The 12332-nt window shown below is 27.7% G+C and overlaps 1 long non-coding RNA gene across 1 annotated transcript; it reads right to left on the bottom strand.

Moving 5' to 3' along the window:
• Window positions 1–9756: 9756 nt before the first annotated feature.
• Window positions 9757–10472, bottom strand: LOC119677561. The gene is made up of 3 exons (XR_005252272.1): window positions 10235–10472; window positions 9949–10152; window positions 9757–9891 (listed from the first exon to the last, which is right to left on the bottom strand). It is a non-coding gene; the product is annotated as an uncharacterized LOC119677561 (long non-coding RNA).
• Between the last annotated feature and the right edge of the window lie 1860 nt (window positions 10473–12332).

Below are 12332 nucleotides of genomic sequence, written 5' to 3'. Positions count from 1 at the left end.
CAGCTGTTGAAACCAGTTCACCTCAGTAGTGCGTTGCGAAAAAAACAATGGAAAAAAATATTGAACAAAGAGTTTGCATCAAATTTTGTTTTTCGAACGAAATTTCGTGTGCAGAATCGTTGCGAATGCTACAAAAGGCTTATGGGGAATCAGTTTTATCGAAAACTCAAGTTTATGAGTGGTACAAAGCCTTTCAGGACTGTCGTACGACCGTCGAAGACATGCCGCGTTCTGGACGACCTTCGACCTCTACCACCGACGAAAACATTGAAAAGGCAAAGGAAATCGTGTTCAAAAATCCTCATGTGAGTGTTAGAGAGATAGCACGAGAGCTAGGCATCGGTCGTGAGATGGCTCGTTTGATTTTGGTGGACAATTTGTGTATGCGACGTGTCAACGCTCGGCTTGTTCCGATTCACCTCAATTTGTTCAACATTATCAACGATTTTAAGGCCAAACATTCAATAAATACCATCGAACAGCCACCGTATTCACCTGATCTTGCACCGTGTGACTTTTTCCTGTTTCCCAACCTCAAATTACCCCTCAGAGGAACGCGTTTTGAATCCATAGAAGACGTAAAACAGAATTCGCAGAGGGAACTCAAAGCCATACCGGAAAGCGCCTATAAAAATGTTTTTATGATTGGAAGAAACGTTGGCATTTGTGTATCGCTTCTAATGGAGCATATTTTGAAGGAGATAAAATAAATATTGATGAAGATTAAGAATTTTGCGTTTTATTTATTTATGACCGGAAACTTTTCGGTCACAATGTATATACTTTATGACATCTACGACGTTTTCTTCAATGCGTTATTGGTTGTAGAACGTTAACAAGAGTAATTGTTTTAATAATTTATTTTCTGCTATTCAATTTTTATCGGTGTTAATATTTATAATATATGTATAAATATTATAATTATTTATATTAATATTTACATAATTGAAGTTACTTTAAGTCATTTAAATCTTAAGGAATAACATCAAACTCTTAGAATCTGCAAATATCTACACTTTCAGTCTTAATTGATCAGTTTTTTTTTTTTATTAACTAAGTGATTTATTATAGTCCTAATTGAAATGAAAAAGTAACATTTCTCCTTAGTAGAGAGAGATAACAGAATAAACATAATATCTCTAGACAGATGGTTGTTCATTTCCGTAAAACAGACTTTAACTGACTTCATAATCTAACTTAACGTGTAATTATATTTTACATTAAAAAAAGCATAGAATTCAATGCAAAAATTCAAGGTACTACTCATATTTCTCTAAGTTTAGTACTTTTTAACAATATGTTTTTTAGCACGCGTTTGCTTAAGTTTAGTAGTTATACTAAATAATCTTTACTGGCAGTTAGCCAATATAGTACCTCTAAGCTAGGTAATATTTATTAATATTATAAAAATAGACTATTAATCAGTAATCGAAATAAATGCTAAGTTTAAACTAAAATATTACATTTTAGTTTTTAAATGTAATAAAAATAAATACTGATAAGAAAATATTGCAATTTGAATGTTATTTGTAGAATCATGTAATTAATGTGAATCCCCCAAGCTATTTTTTTTAATGCTCAAATAATATACAATTTATATTACAAAAAAAATAGACATAAAAAAGCTTTATTTCAAACAACTCAAAATTAAAAAATTATTTGCCATAGTAAATGCACACTTGGAATTCAGATTCAGTTATAATAAATATTTACGAAATAATGTAATAGTTATTAATAAAATTATTTTTAAAGAAACATCAATTAAATTCAATTTCATTTTGAAATTGATACGTAACCAGAACGTAATCACAACGCAAAAATGAAATTTAGAAAGTAAATTGAAGATACAAGTAAAACAGTAGTCTTTCGAAATGTTCGATCCATTATATTCGAATCGACCACTCAAATAACCGAAAATGTTCGAACATCAAACGTTCGAACAGAGTTTACCATAGTATGTTATTCGAACATTTTGTAGCACTCACTGTACTCGATCCAAAGCCTCGAAGCTACGCATAGCTCGAATAATATTAGAAACTCTTAAATTTAGCCGTTTTTGTTTCTAACAATTTAGACTATGGCTCTACCTGTAATAACTTCTTTGAATACGGTTCCGTATAACATAAAATTTATGTTAATTTGTGCAAGTTTATTCAGCAGGGCGTATTTTTAACATGACTAAGCATAGATGGATTCACGCCCATCATTTAGGTATAATAAATAATAAATATGTAATATAAATATGTGCTAGATTTAAGTAAAACCATAAAAATTCTTTACATTAACTGCTGATCATTAGATATAAAATCGTGATATAATAATTTTGATAGAAAACTCAATTGTAAGTTTAAATTCATTTACGAGTTATATTTTTAATACTATTTACAATATTGTATTTGACATACTCTCTATGTTAGTTTGTGAAGATATTTGTAACGCAGAAGTCCACATTGGACGACAAAAGTTTAAGGATATCATTTTTATTGCTGTTATCCAACACAATGAGCGTAGAATGCTTGTAAATGAGCATATTGAGCATAGAATGCTTTTTCGAATAAGAACTCATACTGGTATCATAAAAGTGCTGGTATCTAGCACTTTTTACAAGCTTGTGAAGGTGGACTGAAGAGGTTTATTCCGAAATTGTTACAAACTTAAGTTAGTTGTGCAACTTATTTGCAACATTTTTATTGTATGACTTAATTATTTGAGTAAGTGAAGTTGAGGTTGGCTTTAATTAATTTTATGTTATCTGCAAACATAGTTGAAACTACTGAAGACAAAATAAAGATATTGATTGATAGGAGTAAAAATAAGAACTTATGAGAGTAGTGATAGACGTAAAAAGCGTTAGTTTAATTTCAAACTTCGTCATTTACAATAAGAAATGAATTGTTTGCAACAATGTTGAACATAAGAGCGTATAAATTAAAAAAAAAATAAACCAGGCAAAAGCATTTCGTAAACCAATATTCATTAGAAAACGTAATGTTGGATTTGAAAGGAATTGTTTGTTGTTTGTTGAGCTTTTAGCAAAAAAACACCGCGAATACGTTTAAAGTATACTCTTGTCATCCGCCATATCGAAAAGACACAAATTGTAATTCATCTAAACAAAAAAAGACCAAATTGATAAGAAAAATTCAATAGACTGTATTACCACTCTCTCCACATTCTCTGAACTTAAAACCTTCTAGTTTTCCATTTTTCAGTTTCTACTCAATTTCTTAGATGACAAAATCTTGACTTCAAATGAGAACGTTGAAGAAGATTTAGTAGATTTTCTGCCAACATATGTAAATCAACAGTCTTATGAGCGTGGAATTATACTAGTCAAAAAGATGACAGAAGATATTATTATTATAATAGAGAATACCCATTTTTGAAGAACTGATCGCTTTTAGAGTGAAGTTATAGAAAAAAATGTATTGTTGTGATTATGAACTATATTTAAATAATTACAGGTTGATAATATATAACAATAATTAATAAATATACTTTCATGAACTGATAATAATAAAAAAAAATCATAAACATATATATATGTATAATAATAATTCCACACTTTTTTATATAGCATTACAAGTTCCAGTACTTGTATGACATAAATTTAGATCTACAGCAAAAAACTTAGCTTTATAAAAAAAATTCAAAAAATACGTTGATAAATAAGAAGACATGGAAACAAATCAAGAAAATTCTGAAAACCGCTTATCAGTGAAATTCCATATTTTTTTCTGTATTTATTCAATTTAACATGGTAATAAAATCATTCAAAAATTTGATATGGGCTTTCAGAGTTTTTAAAGCAAACTAAAAGTAATCGTATATACAAATTTAGTATGTATATAGTATTGTATAAATATACTGTATAAGCACGAAATGAAAAAAGTAAATAATAAAACATTAAACAACAAAGTATTTAAATAATCAAAAATCTGATGACGTGTGGTTCTGCAATTGGTGAATGGACACACATTAGCAGTCGAAGCGCCCAAAACTTGATTCTCGCCACATTGCCAGCCAAAGCTAAGCAAACCGAGGGCTAAAGATCATCGACATTTATTAATAATAAAATAATAATTATGAATATGTGTATGTAGGCAAAATGAACAAAAAAAAAAATAAATAAACATAACTGTATTGAATACCAGTGAACACATATACAAATATATTCAGATATGTATATATAATAAATTTGCGAAGTATACAGACATACGACGCCGGCCGGCCGGCCGGTCGAGCTAAAATAATTTGATACAATGATAATACGTGGTACTGGAAATTATAGATACTAGCGATTTGTATTTGATTTCGTTGTATAAAATATTTCACATTTTATACATAAAATTCCATGTATAATCGTGTAAAATTTTTATAACATTTCCACATGAGTAGTTGAGCTGCGTAAAATATTTACAGCTTTAATGATTAATGTTTTTTAGTGTAATAACTTTTTTAATGATTATAATTTTTAATATGTATGTAATATACGCAGTGCTTAGACCACATGCATGATTGATAGGCTTTATTAACCAAGCAAACGAAAAACTTAGAAACCGTTTTACGGCATTAATTAATTCCTATTTTAAAAGAGAAAATCACTGAGTAAAGATTATCATTATTATCATTATTTCTGTAAAGCATTAATATAAAAATATCACACTAAAATAGGTCAACTCTATTACTTTTTTACTTATATGTACTACTACGCTTACTGCTCCACCCGAAAGATTGATATAAAAATTTATTTTATTCATTAATTCTCAAGTAGTGTATGATTCGAAAATGTACACAAGAGATAAAAAATACAACAAGTGGACGGATGTGCTCTATAATCTGTTGATATAATTTAACAATTCGAAGGCATATATTTAATATCAATTACTTTTTATGAACGTTAAAATCAATGAAAATTTAATTTAACAAGTAGACGAACAAGAGTAGATTCGTGCGATTCGTGGAGTAACATTTCTCAGTATTACGTTCCTAGATTAAGTTCTATACATAAGAAAAAATATATAAATCCTGCAACAAATAATGCCTCTACAAACAGAATAGTATTAAAATTTAATTAATTCCTTAGTAATGCAACAATGAACTGAATACTAACTGCAACTTTTGATTCTTTTTTGAATTCACAAAAGGCTTACTTCGAGCTATTCTTCCATTTAAATATGATAATCCTAATATTCTGAGGACGGATTCTGTCATCCTGAGACAAGTTTTTCCTAAGTCTTTTTTGTTCACGTCTTCCAACTTTGGAGCGCTTGTGGTTCTATTTTTCAAATTTAGTTTACTAACCATCTCGATTCTTTTACTATAAAAATTTGATTTGGAGCTTTTCATCCCATATTTTCTACAGTTTTTATTGAACTGTTGAGCTTAGAGCTTAGATTTACCATTTCAGATATATTATGCTGGGAAATTCCCTTTTTTAAATGCTCCCATGCCAAATCTCGCTTTCCAGTTAATGTACCCCGTCCCATGGTTAATAAAATGCATCCACTTTAATTTTTTTAGTATTTTCCCTCAAAAATATGATTACAAATGATCGCAAAATAAGAATATTTTAATAAGAACGATATTAACGGTACTCTTAATTGCATCATTTGAGCTGTGACATGAATTTTTCATTTGTTTTTGGTTTTTATTGCATTACTAAGTAAACTGATGTTGACAACTGTGCCCAGATGTATAAAAGTATTATACATCAATAAACAAGTACAGGATTAATAACTTAGTATTAAACATTAGTATTATATAATAAAACATTGTACTTTTCCTTACATATATTTACATATATATAAATATATATATATATATATATATATTTACACATACATTATCCTTTTGTCTACCATTATGTATTATAAGTGGTTTAGCATTTGAATATAATGTTTTAGTTTCCTGATGATGACTTTAGAATAAAGTCGAAATATCGAAGAAAAATAAAAATTATTAAAAAATCAAATTGTGAATTCTTAATTTTTGTTTTTATTTTTAACAACAACAATAAAAAAGTTTTGACCAATTAGCCTATAAAAAAAAAATAAACACTTATTAAAATTATTTGGTCACAAAATTAATAACATTACTAAGTAATGGAAAAAGATTTTTGGGTTTTTGTTTTTGGAAATGAATTAAAACACTATAAACAATAACTCTGTGTACTTTGTTTTTTTTAAATTTGCAAAATATTTTGAAAAAAATAAAATTTTTCAAAAAATTTTGGTCTGCATCAAATAAGCTGTGAGCCACTGTATATAGAAGTACAGCTACTTTGAATTAAACCAAAATTTCGCTTTAAAAATTGTATTTATCCCATATTTAAAAAGATGAAGAGACGAACATTTTTTAGCGATATTAGTTTATCTATATCTTAACTACTGCATATTAGTCTTTCAGGTTTTGAAATAATGAAACGAAATTTCGTAGACTAATCAAGTAGAAAAAACATCAAATTGTTTGACTTTAACATGAAGTCCAGTCCACATAAAATACTACCAAAATGATAGAGTTCTATATCGACATTTCTAAGTGTATCTGGTTTAAAAAAAAAGAATATTATAGGTGAATAAAAAATTTAGTAAGAAAATAGTACATATTTTTGTTAGAAACGAACTATTTATATAAAGGTTATTATTATTTCTTCTAATTATATATATTATTATACTATTTTGTATTATAAATAATTATTAATAAAACTTATGTAAATGCTAAGGTATAATATATAACTTTTAATTTAATTTATATTGTTATTTCAGCTTTGTGCAAATATATTTATAAATATACATTTTTGCAATTAATGAAAACAATTTTAAAAATATCATTTTATTGTTTATTTCATTGTTGTTTATCCCAATTGCAATTATTTATGTTTTTTTATGACTGCTATTTTATTTTAAAAATTTGTCATTCACTATATATATGTAGAATAATTAAATACTGTTAATATGCAAAATACGCGGATTTAAAATAAATACATACACAATTTAATTTGTATTAAAAATGTGCATGTATTCAAAAATTGCAAAAACGGCTGTAGATTATCTCTCCATATTGCTATTCAAAACAGCAGTTTGAGATACTCGATTAATATGAGACTTTCAACCACAAGCAATATTTGTACTTTTCTCAGATTTTAAGCTACAAAGAGATTTTCCATATTAAATAGTAACCTTTTATCAATAATATATGCATATGCATATGCATATGCATTTATGAACTCGCATGTATAATGAAATTAAAAAGCTTATATGTACACCTATCAGTTTATAATTGCATTAAAGAAGAAGGGAAAATATTGCATATCTGCAAAAAAAAAACACCTATTAAATTCGAGAAAATATGTTTAAATTACATGCTTGGGATTTTAATACAAGCAATAATAACATTTAATGGTTTATTGAAGAGCGAGAGTAAATCTTCAAGGAGGAACTGCAGAAAATAATTGTATGCACTTTCAAGGAGAAATCTCAATATTATCTTAAGGTATTGTAAGTAGATTTGGTGAAAGTCTTTTTCCAAAATATGAAAGGAATTGTGTGATATGTATTTACAATTTCACAAATTAAATGAAAAGAAGCTAGAAATAAGTTCCACAAAAATTTCTATCATTGCATTTTTTTTGGAAGATATTATGAAAAAAAGTACTTTCTCTTTTAATACTTTTACACTTCGCCGTTGAAATGTTTTGTTGTAAATCGTTCTGATCGGAACATAGATTCGACCGCTTCTGAAAGTGAAAGTGTAATTCTAAATACCACAAAAATACTTAAAGTTTACCGAGTTCAGGTAAAGTAAACAAAGTTAATCATTTTTGACAATGGTATTTTTTTCAAACTAATCACTGTTTCATACTACAAACATAAGATTCCTCACCGAAGGAACTTAAAACCAGATATAACTTATTGGATCTAATAACTTAAATTAATTAGATAAGTTATAATTCTTCTATAAAGAATCTAATGGATTTTTCTACAAAGAATGTAATGAATTCTTCTTTAAAGAATTTAATTGATTCTTCTATAAACAATATAATGGGTTCTTTTATAAAAAATCTAATGGATTTTTTTAAAGAATCTAATATATTCTTTTAAAGAATTAAATTTATGTTCATATAAAAATTTTTGTTTAAAATATCATATCTACTTATTTAATATCTGATCAAATGTAGACACGTTTAATAAAGGTTATATCTAATAATTAAAATTGTCTTTATTAGTGCAAAAGTTCCTTTGTTGTTCCTTTGGGACAACGAGACAGAAAGCTTGATTACAGAACGTATGATCACCTCATATAAACAGCGCAAAAACGGACAACATGGTTTAATGAAACGAATGTTCAATTGTAAATATGCAATCGTGCTCTGTCAGTGTTAGAGGTTTTTAGAGAAAGAAAAGACATGTCGAACTTATCCGTGAAAACTGTGAAATTAAAATCTGATTAATATTCTCCTATCAATTCTGCTATGCTGATTAAGAATATTTAATGATCTGTTCTAGATGATTTCCAACTTCTTTTTTGCATCTCTTACGCAGTCTATTAGTTGGAACTATCTTATGTTATTTTGACGCTTCTTCCTCACTGAGGTTTCTGCTATAATAGACCTATTATTACGGTCTATTTGATGCTTACAAATATTAATCTTGAAATATAAAGAAATTCAAAGAAATGTTTTATTGCACTGCATTTGCCTACAGATTTTTTGAAATAACTTTGCCCTCCAGAACGAATTATAAACTCAAAACAAGGGACGTTAAGAATCTTTACTGAACATAGATACCACACACAAACAATATATAATGTACTTGTCACCACGTTACTGCACCCTTTGAGAATTATTGTGACAAACCCACTTTAGCCATTATGTCCTTTAGAGATATGTTGCCTAATTCCGTTATAAGTGGATAAGCAGTAGAAAAGTACCGAAGTCTAAGTCTGGCAAGACTCATAATTAACATTCCCATTAAGCAAATCTTTATTATAACAGTTATTGAAAATACAGTTAATAGTAAATTATACTCTCTTTATAAACTTAAAAACTGATGGAATTTTCACAATTTAACGGCGTTTTCGATTGGTAAATTTGGATTCAATCTAGACTCGCTCTGGATCTGTCAAATTTTGTTGTCCGATCGAACATTTTTGGAGTAATCTAACATTTTTTTTGATCGAATTAGTAGACATTTACATTTTTCACAAAAACATTTGTTGAACCAAATCACTGTTTATATGTCAAATCATATAAAACAGCTGACAACTTCAGGGTAGTCTTACACGGTCGAAAATTTTCGTTTAAATTTAAAACTCAGAGGGTTTTTATATTTATCCAAACTTAAATGAGTTTATAATTTAAACCGTTCAGTTTAAAAAGAAGTACATAACACTGATTATGTACATCTTCTAAACCCTGAGGTTGATTTTCAAAACTAATAGGTTTATTTTTAAAACTTATTCGGTTTAAATTTTAAACCGAAAGTCTAAAATTCGACACACTCTTAAAGCTCTAAGGTTTAAAATTAAAACATATCGGTTTTTATTTTTAAACTCAAAAGTTTATACTAAAAACTTCAGAGTATAAACTTTAAACCCTTTACTCTTAATTTTAAACTGAAGGTTTATTCTTATATTAACCCTTTAAATGAAATAGGAGAAATAAAATATATTTTGTTTAAAAAAATATTTTATTTATCGTTTATTCAATTTATAAAATTATATTTCATTTATAAAAAATAATGGAAGTGGGTAAGACCAGATACCTTCAAGAAAGCAATCTTATATCCCTTTTGATGCGAAGACTGTTAGCACTATTTTTTCTACTTCTTGCCAAGCTTTTGTACGCTGAGTGGTGATTTGTGGAAACTGAATACAGAAATCAAGTAAAATCTGAAAGTGAGTTCATATAAGAATTTCATTTCATATTTTCAAATTTACTTTACTAACCAGTTCGGGATCGAAAAAGTAGAATGGAAATATATTTCTTATATTGACTTTTTGCTCTAATAACTTCTTTCTATGCTGTGTGGTGCTCCTTCTAACACACAGTTCTTCTGAATCTTCTATTTCATACTTCTTTCTTTTGAAGTTACGATTTTTAAGTTGACTCTGAAGGTAACCTGAATTATTATCAGGATAGAAAAAAATTTCCTAATGGGAAAAAATGAAGTGAATTGAAATAAAAGGAAGTTTTCAAAAAGCAAATTTGTTTTGCATTATTTTGTATACTTACTGCTCCACAATACTTTGAATTGTTTCGCAAAAATGGGATAAGCTCCGTTGTAATTTAATATATTTAAATATATTTTCTTTAACGAAAAACACTTTAAGATATCTCCCGCACGGCTCGATACTACATGCGCACTTACCAAACGATCACGAACAATTGATGCATTTTGCATTTGCGCATTTCTTCTGAGCAAAAAAGTGGAAAAACCAAGAACTAGTGTAAACACAACTATATAACTGTGGCGACAATATGGCGCCGCAATAAGAATTCGAGGAAAAAAACCTTTCAGTTTTAATTTAAACTTGAATAGGTTTATAATCACAACTTTTGGGTTGAAAACTGAAACTTTTCGGGTTTAAATATTTTATATACGTATATTTTTGCTGACTTTAAACTCTGGGGTCTGAAAACTCAACCTTGATGGTTTCAAAATAAAACTTGCGGTTTATGTTATCAACTCACGCAGTTTATTTTCTGCGATTTAAACTTTAAAGTTGAAGCATTCAACTTTTAGAGTTTATTTTCTTATATATTACCAATTATAAACTTCAGTAGGTTTAAAAAGCCAACCTCAGAGTTTGAAAATATTGATGTAAACTCTAAAAAAGTTTACAGGGTTGAGAATTTAAACTAAAATTTTCGACCGTGTACTTCACTGAAAACTATCTAGAGTGTTGTAAATTAATCTCAAGTGTTATAGAAATTGCCCTAAATTCATCAATCGAAAAAGAAAATTGCACTCAATCGAAGACCCCATAAGCAATAAATACCTTAATACTAATCAGAAAAATTTCAATTGATAATTTTATTTTTACGCTCTTTGTTTTTAAAATCTAAGTCACAAATTTTAAGATACATTATTCATCAAAAGCAGATAGTATAATTTAAATGTACGAGTATATATACACAGTCGTGTACATATATGAAAAATATACATAAAAGAAAAAAACGTATGAAAAGGAACTTAAAGCAACAGGTAAATATGTTGAATTCTAAGAATATGAATTCGAAATGAGAAAGTTTGAATGTTTGACTATAAAAAACTTAATTATAATTTTTAAATTCAAATAATCAAATCAAAACTGCGAAGTTAATGAAGTAACGGTTTATAATTCTCGGTTTTATTTAATAAATTTACACATACTTTTATTGCCTTAAGAGAAACAGACATATAAATGAAATAGTCGTATAAAAATAAATTCTTAAATGTTTCGCAAATAACAGTTTTTTGTTCCTTCTTTTGAGTAACTTCATATCAGGTGGGCATTTAGATATTTCGCTGTAAGATATATGTTAAGATACAGCAACAACTTCACATATATATTCATTTTTTTTTTTTTTTTGGGTTTAATTCTATTTTTTGGTATGAAGACGAAACCAGTAAAACAAGCATTTTTGTACCTACTAAGTCATTCGCCAAATTTTTACTTTTATAAATAAATGAGATTTTTATTGTTTTATGAAGTAAAACAAAAGTAAAAAGCTTGAAGAATTTTTATTGATGTTACGATTAAAGCAAAATTTATTAAAAAATGCAACCATTTCAGTATTAATAGACGGATATCGTATTAAGTATATAAAAATATAATTATTATGAAATAATACAATTTAATTGGGTATTATTGGATACGAATCTATATTTATCCATCATTAAAAATATAAGTTATTTCCTTATGTAGCTGCTTTTGCTAAACTCAGAACTATAAATATAGTAATTTTTTTATATATTTTTATAACACAAGCTCACAGCATAGTATATAGTTCAGTTAACAGATAGTGGTATCAAAAATGGTCAGACCTACTTTACTAACTTACTTGTGTATGATCATCTAATGCCACACATTCCAGAGTCTTAGTTTTATCATACATAGGAATAATGGAACGATAACAGCATTGGGTATGTAGATATTTTGTATTAGGTACTGGCACTTCAAGTGCACAAAGTCAACGGAAATACTAACCGTCTTCCCAAATGGAGTCGAACAACAATTAATTAAACGTGAACCGTTAAGTACTTTGGCGAGAGAACACATAGCGTATAAACTCAAATATCCTGAAGGCAAACTACTAGATGAACTGTAAAGGCCAAAGACAGGTAAAG

The sequence above is a fragment of the Teleopsis dalmanni genome, chromosome 2 (genome assembly GCF_002237135.1).
Source record: "Teleopsis dalmanni isolate 2A chromosome 2, ASM223713v2, whole genome shotgun sequence".
NCBI lineage: Eukaryota > Metazoa > Arthropoda > Insecta > Diptera > Diopsidae > Teleopsis > Teleopsis dalmanni.
This window is presented reverse-complemented; position numbering and strand designations above follow the sequence as displayed.